Raw genomic sequence first — 11,067 nt, 5'->3', positions numbered from 1 at the left:
CCACCACCAAGTAAGTGTGTGGAGGGTGTGTAAAGGAATAAAGAAGGTGTAAGAAAAATGTAAACCCTTAGGGGACACATTAGAAGCTTCCACTGAACTCCCTTTTCAACATAGAATTAACACCGTGTATGCAATTTTTGAATTCAAGTAAAGAGTATTTTTTGAAAAATTGATATAGTTCTTAAACTGACATTTATTTTTTTTATATTTAGTTTGAAATATTTGTGCGTCAATAAGAATGAATAATTTCTCCAAAAACAAGGTTGGCAATTGGACATAGCAGCAAGGTACATACTCGATGCGACCCCGGGGAAACCTAAATATATTTTTTAACTTCTATTAAATTTCAGTTTGGGGTATGAACGCACCAGTCCAGATTTTTTTCGGCCCCAGAAATTTTTAAATTAAAAAAAAAGGTTTTGACTACGTTAAAAATTTAAAAATGTAGCTTGGTCTTCACTGGATGTGGGTCTATAAAACAAGATTGCTTACACTTGGGAGCGATAGTCGCCATGTGATCATAATACATTTCTGGCTTTCTTAGCTACGTTCATTTGTACTTCTATATGCTGTTGGATTCGAAATACGATGCTCAGGCGGCGTGTAATGCTGAAATCGATGCTCAGGCGGCGTGTAATGCTGAAATATTTATCTCGAAATGCACAATTTTCAGTTATCTCGAAAACAAGACAGCTACTTCAAAAATATCAACACTTTCAGGTTCATCTAGAGGGGAATTGATTTCTAATCGTAGATTTTTAAATTATTTATGTCTTGCGGTCCAATCGTAAATCGAAAAAATAAATATGAGTCAAAAAAAACTTGTTCTTCGAAACTCAGATATTTATTTAATAGAAAAACTCCTTTTGAAACTTCCTAACGTTTCGGTACACATGCATACCTTTTTCAAAGGTTCTTAACCTGAGTTGATGATAATTAAGAATAGTCAAACAGATCAATTTTCAGTCAAAAAAAGTAACATTTCAGTCAATAATTTAAAAAAATTAATTAAAATTAGTCATTTTTTAGAAGTCTCAAAAAATTTTTTCGAGACTTCACTCGATTTAAACTACATTTTTTTAAATTTGTATGAGAAAAACAAATTAGCGTAGGTTAGGACAGACGAACAGAAATTACGAACAGATTTACGATTGGACCGTAAGACATAAATAATTTAAAAATCTACGATTAGAAATCAATAAATATCAACGGTCGAAGAAAGGATTGATTTGTTTCATCAAATCATTTTACAATTAGAGGGGAATTGTTCGGTACACTAGAAAAAATGGCTTAGCTGGATTTCGTCATCCAAGATAATATAGCTGTGTCCCATACATTTTTAGCTATTTTACCTACATTTTTCATCTAGACATAATATAGACAATTTATCTAGATAATTTGTAGATGAAAAATCTATCCAAAACAGCTAGAAATTTAGGTAATACAGGTATATTTTCTTAGAAGACAAAATCCAGTTAAATGTTTTTCTGGGACTGCTAAACCATTTTTTTCAGTGAAATGTATTTTTCTCGTGCTTCGCGCTCGATCATTTATTTACCTCGTTCTACGCGCTCGGACTTTGTACTTCGCCCACATTTGTGCGAAGACCTTTTAAAATTAATGGTTAAAGCACCGAAAATTGTAATTTGGTAATTATGAATTCTTTTTTTTTAAGCTTCTTCAGCTTGAAAGAATACATTCTCATCACGTATCTCTATTATATTAAATGTATATTATATTTATTTCTGTACCTCGGTCTGGGGCTGCTAATTTAAATATTGTCAAATAAAGAACACATTTTTAATGATTACTCTAATATTCTCTCTAAATTTGAATTAGTAGAAAATTTTAATAATTTCAATCAGTGGCTGAATTCTAGCTATGAAATAGTTATTTTTTACTAATTTATCAGTAACAATGACTAATTTATCAATAAACACTACTGATCCATACCTAGAATTGAGCCACTAATTGAAATTAGTAAACATTTTAACTGATTCAAATTTATAGAGTTTGTTTCTTATTTTGCATTAAATTTTATTCTTAGCTACCACAGAAAAGTGTATATCATTTCAATAAATGTATATCATTACAATTCATATATGCATTAGTATTAAAACAAAAATATTTTGATTGTCTTCATTTATAATTTAAAAAATCTGCCCGCTTTGCGGGCACATTCTCATCGCGCGCTACGCGCGGCTCGCTTCGCTCGCAAGTTTGAACGTGCCTAGGGCGCGCGACAGTTGAATCTCGCGCTTCGCGCTCGAACATAATTACACCTCGCGCTTCGCGCTCGGATATTTTTTCTTTGCATTTGGAATGCTTGAAAAAAACTTTATCAAAAAGATCTCTTTTAGATGGCAGTATTTACATGCGTCTTCATATTCTGAATTGTCTACTTAATTAAGTATAGTCAAAGATTAAGTTTCTCAAAGCTCTGTAGGCTTTGAGGTACACATTTTCATCGTGACGTTTTCCGACAGACATTTGTAAACAGGAGTTGTTGGGGTTTTTTCTCGTAATTTTCGTCGTTTTTCCACACATTTTTTTTATTTTATTTTTTTTCAACCTTATTTTTCACGAATAAAACAAAAAGTGCGCGTCCTATCAAGAAGTGATTTTTAACGAAGTTGTAGATCTTTTTTGGGATAACCATTTTTGTTAATTCACCTTTTTTCATATGCTACATAGTTTGTCCACAAAATGGAATTTTTTATTTTTCATTATTTTTGTGCAATCAAAATTTGAATTTTCGATTTTTGAAGAAAATCCAAAAAATGGTTATGATAATCTTGTAGAGCTTTTGAAAAGAAATATTTTTCTTCTCCTGACTTTTTTCATATCGTGCGTTTTTCGGCTTCAAATTTTGATTTTCGGTTGATTAAAATTTTTTTGAACACGCTATAACTCTGAGAATTTTCTTTTTATCGAAAAAAGTCATTAGGATAAATTGTTTGTTCTTTTTAATACTATAAATATCCGTACATAGAATTTTCAAATTCAGAAAAAAGTGGTCTCAAAAATTTTCAAAATGCGTTCACTTTTTGAATTTTTATCAAAAATAGCTGATTCACGAACTCGTCCTTTCTTTTAGGACCTAAAAAAAGTGTGCCAAAGATGAATTTGATTCGTTCATTTTTTCGAGAGTTATCGTGTTTACGAACGGACGGACGGCCGAACGGACAGACAAGCAGACAGACAGACAGACGCCATCGTAAAAACCTGATTTTCGGATTCAGCGAGTCTCGAAACGTGGAGATCCGTTGAAAAAGTGTGATGTCAAATTTCCGACAATTCTAATACTTTCTCATTCATAAATGATGAGAATGTAAAAAGTGCGCATCCTATTGAACAAAATTCCTAATAAACATTTTATTGCAACTTGTGACGTTTTTCCATAAATTTAATTTTTTTTCAATGTTATTTCTTACGATTCAAACTAAAAATAAGCATCCTAGTTCAAGGTGGTCCTAAGCAAATTTGTAGATTTAATTTTGGTAAAAAAAAATTGTAAATTAAAATGTTATTGTTCCTTTTCTCCGTTTTCCAAAAAGTTAATTTTTTTATTTTAAATATATTTTTATAATAAGAGTTTATTACAAATTTCTGGATAGTTGTTGATTAAACAACTTTGTCTTTTCATTTTTTTCGTCTCTTATGTCGTTTTTCTAAACTTTTTTTTTAATTTTTTAATCTTATTTTTTTCGATTAAAAAAATCTAATCTTATTGAAAATTATTAACGATAAATTTGTAGATCCTTTTTTAATGAAAAACTTTGTCTTCATTTCATGTATTATTTTTTCACAAATTAACGTCAAAGCTTTGTATCCTTGTTCGTTAAACAACTTTTTTGTATTAATTTTTATTCCTAATTAGTGCCGTTTGTCCAAAATTTTAATTTTTCACATTTATTGTTGTTTTTTACGAACAAAGGCAAAACTACGTGCCCTGTAAAAAAGTAATTGAAAACAAATTTGTTAATCTTTTTGGGTGCATAATTGAAGTCGAGTTACTCTTTTTTATCGTATCTTGCATGGTTTCAAATTTTCATTTTCGTTTGTTTTTTGGAATACTGTAAACTTGTAAAGGCTATAAAGCCCAGTTATCTGGTAGTTTTGTTCCCGAAATAATTTCACATCCAATATTTTTAATGAGAAAGTTTCGTTAAGGGGTCCCTTTTAACCTATCAAAAATGTCATCCTGATGACTTATTTAATCAAAATAGAATTGCCAAAGTCAATGCGTTCACAAAATTAAAAAAAATTAAATGAAAATCTAAAGTCAAACAACGCACGATATAAAAAAAAAAATTAGGAAAAGAAAAACGTTAATTTATGAATACCCTATCAGATTTTCATAACCATTAATAATATATATTTTTGAAAAATCGATAATTCAAATTTTGATTGCACAAAAAATAATTAAAAATTTAAAAATTCCATTTTACAATCAAACTCTGCAAGGTATGACAAAAGATAAATGGACAAAATTCTACATCCAAAAAAGATCTACAAATTTTTTATTAACCAGTTTTTGATTGGAGGTATAGTTTTGTACTATTCATAAAAAACAACATTAAAAATAAAAAATTATAATTTTTGGACGAACGACACAAGCTACGAAAAAAGTAGACAAAAGCTGTTAACCCAAAAAAGAGCTACAAGTTTGTAGATTTTTACATTCTTATCAAACATTGTATTAGATTTGAGTGAAATTCACCCCCCCCCCCTTCTCCACCGTCTTTGTAAAATGTCCACGTTTTGAGATCTTCTGAAAGCGAAAACCAGGTTGTCGCGAATTTGTCTGTTGCCTTTGAACACGCTACGAAATTATCATAACTTTAACTTTTTCGGAAAATCGAAAATTCAAATTTCGATCGCACAAAAAATAATGAAAAATCATCAAATTTATTTTGGCGCCAAACTATGCACGACGCGTCAACAAATGAAAAGACAAGAAGTATGTTGCAGAAAAAATTAAATATTTCAAAATGAAAAATACATTTTTTAAATGATGCTAGATACGAACAAAATTAATAGGCAAAAGCTATTCACACAAAAAGGATTTTAAAAATTGGTTATCAATCATTTTTGAATAGGGCAAATATGTTTTCATTTGATCCTGAAAAAAAGGATTGAAACGACAAAAATTAAGCTTTTGGAAAGTATACAAAAGAGACGAAAAAGTGCAGAGGCAAAACATTTTTAATTAAAAAAAGGGATACAAATTTGTTTATCGTCATTTCTTATAGGATGCGTAGTTTTTGATTTAATCGTGAAAAATAACATTAAGAATATAAAAAAATTAAATTTTTGTAAAAGCGACGTAAGGTACTAAAATAAATTATTGAAAGGAAACTGTACACCTAAAAAGATTTATAAATTTTAATTAATTATTTTCTTTATTTAAAGTGCAGTATTTGTTTTAATCGGATACATGTCCTTTACTTAATTAATCCATACTGCCATGTAAAGCGCATTTTTCTGGCTTGTTCCACTATTTTGTTTGGCACATTATTGAAACCTTATTTGCTTTTGTAATACTTTTCTGTCAGGGAAATTCGTCTTAATTTAAGGGAAATGTCGGGAAAATTGAAATCTTTGACCACCTTGAAAATGTACACGGAGGGACTTTTGATATTAATATTTCTTTTATCGCATATCCATAATTCAAATAAAGTGTACGAATTTGGGGATAATCGAGGTTCGGTTAGAAAAAGTCGTATAGTGTCTATGAAAATGCAGACTTATATCTCTGATTGGAATAAATCGTACGAATTTTAGACTCTGACAAAAAAAAATCGTAGTATTTCTAAGTCGCTGTATTAAATTTTATAATAGATTCGAATAACGAAAATTAGTGCATTGCTTTGAAAGAAGTGAACACAGAAAAACGCTGGTGTTAAATTTGTTGCAGCTCAAATTTCAGTGGTCTCCCAATCAGCATTTGAAACAATTTTCAAGTCTCAAATGTATTCCTCTGAACATAGGTGCACATCTGGACATCCAGGGGGAAGTATCATTTGGAGACTGAATTTTGGTTCAATCCAACTATTCGCATTGCGATATTAGACTAAATAATTGTTAATAAGGAAACTAATTGGAATAATATTTTGCCTAATTTTCAACTTTCTTTCATTTAACAGTTTGTACTAGTCACTTAGAATAAAATGATAACTTCCTAATGTAACTTCCAAATGTCAGGTTTGTCACGGCCGTCGATATTTAAACTAAAGCCGGGATGTGTAGAAAAAGTCATGACCGTCTGCAATTACAGTTAGGTATTTTCACTTCCACCGTCAGCTAACTTCACTTTTTTGAATACAGGAAATCTAGAAGAAATTTCTTCGAACGAACAGGCATCAATTAAGATGCAAACGGTCACGACTTAGCTTTTACATCCCGGCTTTGGTGGTTTGAATGTTATGTAGGTTTTGACTAACTTAAGATTTGGATATTATATCACGCCAAGTACAATTTTTATTCTAAGACACTAATAGTCACTGGTAAATGGGAGGAAATTAAAAGTTAGTTAATTATTATTATAACTTACCGGCTTATCAACATCTATTTTACACAAATAACGCCCGGCCAAATCATCTTGGCAGGTGACTTACACAAAGATATTATAAGCCTAGATGCGGCACGTGTGTAGTTCGAGGAACTCATTGTAGACGGCGCTCCCGGCGAAAATTGCCCGATCCCTCCATGCCCAAAGATATTATAAGCCTAGATGCGGCACGTGTATAGTTCGAGGAACTAATTTTAGACGGCGCTCCAGGCGAAAATTGCCCGATCCCCCCATGCCTCTCAACCCGAAAATCGCACCCCACTACTTTGCCCCTGCAATCTTCACCCGTCGAACAAGTCCATCAAATAGCCGATACTAAGTCGGTAAATACTAAATACTTAAAAATATAAAATACAAATCTTATATCGAGAATTTTGATTTATTATTTTCAATTAAGGAATCAATTATTTCAATAAATTTCGCATCAAGAAAATATGTAGATGCATAAGATTTACTTTTAAATTGAATTAAAATGTAATTGTATTGTAATAAATATTTTTAGCTGACATCTTTTATGGAAAAATTAGTCATTTTGCAATTAAAATTTACTGCCTATGAATTATATTATTTTGTTGTTTTGATAAAAATCGGTAGAAATTCCACCAAATGAAACTATACGTTTGAAGACATTAAAAGTTTTAATTGATAAACATATTGAGTTAAAATTTAAAATAATTAATTTTTCAAATATATATGATCGTACAGCGTTCTCGCATGTATAATTAGCGATTTGGAGTATTTAGATGTAGAGTTAAATTTTATAGGAATACCGCCTACCTCACGATTATTAATTGAAGTAAACAATAATTCGTACATTTCTATGTTTGTGTAATTAATTATGAATTAAATAAATTATAATGAAACGATAAAATTATATAATAAATATATTTTTTATTTTATTTTTTTATATAATATTTTATAGAAATATTAATTAATCAATTATGTCAATTATGTCCCGATTTTTTTAATTGAGAACCCCATAATTTCAAAATTGAACAAATGTATTTTTGAATTTTACTCGAGTAGTTGATCTGAATAAATAAATATTTTGCCTAACATTTCTCAATTTAAACTAAAAGGTCAGAAATTTTTGGAAAGTTTTAAACACATTTATCTCTTAATTGTTAGTTTGTAATAAAATAATCTGCAAATGAACTATTTATTGTCGCGGGCACATTCTCATCGGGCGCTGAGCCCTTGGCTCACAAGTTTGAGCGCGCCTGGGGTGCGCGTCTTTTGATTCCCGCGAATCCCGCTCAGATATTTATTCTTTACATTTAGAATGCTTGAATGAAACTTTATCAAAAACATCTCTTTAGATCGCAGTATTTATATGCGTGTTCATATTCTGAATTTATTGCTCAAATAAGTATAGTTAAAGATTAAATTTCTCAAAGCTCTGTAGGCTTTGAGGTACACAATATTATCGTGACACTCACGCTGAGCACTCGTTTTTTGATAGACAGATGTAAATTTATATTTTCTGAACCACCCTAAAATAAATTTAAAAAATACAATCCTTTTTTTTAGACATTTTTCTCTATCTCGCGTTGTTATGCTAATAATAGGATTTTGGTTTTCATATTATTTTTTATACATGTATAAAGCAAAATATCCTAAAAGTCTTCTTTCATATTTTTTACGCATCTTGCGTCTTTTAGCGTAATATTGGAATTTTCGATTATCTGCATATATTACTTACAATAAAACAAAATTAGGAGTCCTATTGAAAAGTGGTTTAAAGAAATTTTGTAGGATTTTTCAAAAGCTATCATTTCTCTTTGACACTTTTTGTCGTATTTTGCGTCATTTGGTTCAAAATTTGAATGTTGTGATGTCAAATTTCGGGCAATTCTAATACTTTCTCCATCATAAATAATAAGAATGTAATAAATGAATACAAATTTGCATCACTTTCTTGGGCGAATAACTTTGCTATCAATTTGTTTTTGTAGCTTTTGTTGTTTTTCCACAAATTTATCATTTTTATTTTTAATACCATTTTTATGATCAATACCAAAACTACGTGTCATGTCAAAAAATAATTCATAACAAATTTGGAGCTCTTTTTCGGTTAAATAATTTTTGTTAAATAAATTTTTTTTCGTAACTTGTATCATTTGTTCACGACGTTTTTTTATATTTTCAATGTTATTTTTCGCGAATAAAACAAAAGGTACGCCTCCTATCAAGAAGTGATTATTAAAGAATTTGTAGATCTTTTTTGAGATCAAAATTCTTGTTGATTCATCTTCTTTCGTATTCTGCATAGTTTGACCACAAAATGGGATTTTTCATATCTAATTATTTTTTGTGGAATAAAAATGAGAATTTTCAATTTTACAAGAAAGTCCAAAAAGTTTGTGTGATAATCTTGTAGGGCTTTTAAAAAGCAACGTTTTTCTTTACTTTTTTCATATCGTACGTTGTTTGGCTTATAATTTTGATTTTCCATTGATATTAAACATTTTGAAAATGCTATAACTGAGATTTTTTTTGTATAAAAAAAAGTCAACAGGATAAATTGTTTGGCCTTCTGAGTACTATTAATAGCCGTAAATAAAAATTTTAAGTATAAAAAAATGATCCCAAAATTTGTATTTTTATCCAAAATGGCTGTTAAGGAACTCATCGTTTCTTTTCGGACTTCTCAGACCTTTCTTTTCTTATCCTTTCTCAATCATAAATGATGAGAATGAGAAAAATTAGAGGCCCTTTAATTTTTGTTATTAATTTCAGTTTTGAAATCATTTGAATTCTTCAAAGTAAAACGCTGTTACTTTTCTCTATAATATTGATATTTTATCCAATATAAATAAAATTGAAAATAAAGATTCTAAAGTATAGTCTCAATATACTTGTTCTCTGTCATTCTTTTAATTGTTGTAATTTCGTTTTCTGAGTCTTGTCGATTTTTCGTTGTGTATTTTTATGCTAAACAAATTTTAAACTATATATTATAAGGATAATTTCATTAAATATAAAAATCGAAACTTTAAGGGATCATCAGTAAACTGCATTACCAATTGCATGGGGGGGGGGGTCATGCTAAAAACTATGGTTCGAACAGGGGTTGGAGGTCAGTGGAAGAAAAGTTACGAACCTAGATAACATATAGTATGTTTCCTTATTATTAACTTTTAAAGTATTGTTCTTTTTTTGTCTGTTTTTAAGAAATCCCCTTTTCTTGTTTTTTCGCTTAACTCCTTTTTGGTAGAAAGTCGACTATTATATTTGTGGATCAGAATTCAACTCGTTTGGTTAAAAATTCTAGTATTCAGTTTCAAATTTTATTATTCTATAAAAAATGCAACTATTTTGTTAAAAAGTCATCTTGTTTCGTTAGGAATTCAGAAACTTGGTTAAAAGTTGAACTAATTTGTAAAAAAATTATTCTTTTGGTTTTAGATTCACCTCTTTGGTCGAAATTTAACTATTCTATTTTTAGAAAATTAATCTTCTCCGGATAAAAAGTCATTTTTAGGCTGAACTCTTTTGTTAAAAATGTAACTATTTTGTTGAAAAATCGTTTTTTTTTTTAAATAAGAATTAATTTTTTTAACTAACAACGTAAACATTTAATTTTTGCTTTAAATTTATATTTTTATTAAAAATTAATATTTTCTGGTTTAAAATTGCTTCTCCCGGCTTTACAATTCGAAAATTTTCTTAAAAATTAATATATTTTGTTGAAAGCTCGTCTTATTTTGGTAGATCATTAATACAATACTGGAAAATTCATTTCTTTCGTTAAAAATTTAACTATTTTTTTCGCAATTTATCTTCTTTAATTGAAAATTAAACGAGTTGGTTTAAAGTTGAACCTAGTCATTAAAGATCTTTGGGGTTAACTCTTTTGTTGAAAAATTAATTCCTAGATTTAGTTGCAAATTAATCTTTTTTTAACATGTAACAATTTTCTTGACAGTATGGTAGAAAATTAAAGTAGGATTAGTTTGTAAATGAACTTTTCCGTGTTTTTTTCGTGTTTGTTAAATCTAGTTTTTTTTAAATCATATTTCTGCAAGATTTACCTCTAGCTTAAGATTGAACTTTTTTGTTGACAATTCGGGTTTTTATGTTAAAAATTACTTTTTTTTTAAATTGCAACTTGTCTATTCTTGATTAGAAATGGATTTAAATAATAACTGATACGAGGAATTTTATTAGCTGTAAGGCATAGCGTACATATATGACAAAGCCACCGAACGCGTCCTCGGGTTGCGGATAGATGGTCCCTGTACCAAGGGTTTCTGCTGAATATGGTTACAAAAATAAATAGGCAGTCGCGGACAATTGTCCAGGGGTGGTCCCGAAGGAATTAATCCCCAAGCGGAGGTGTGAGCCACCTGGGTGAGGTGTCTAGAACGGTGACTCTGGGATACCGGGCGGGAAAAAATCGTGTGACAACTAACAAGGTCACCTTTCAGAGAGGTGTCTTTCAGGGCGACACCATGAGCCCACTCCTCTTTTGCCTTACATTATTGCCACTT

Source organism: Belonocnema kinseyi, chromosome 5, assembly GCF_010883055.1.
Source record: "Belonocnema kinseyi isolate 2016_QV_RU_SX_M_011 chromosome 5, B_treatae_v1, whole genome shotgun sequence".
NCBI lineage: Eukaryota > Metazoa > Arthropoda > Insecta > Hymenoptera > Cynipidae > Belonocnema > Belonocnema kinseyi.
This window is presented reverse-complemented; position numbering follows the sequence as displayed.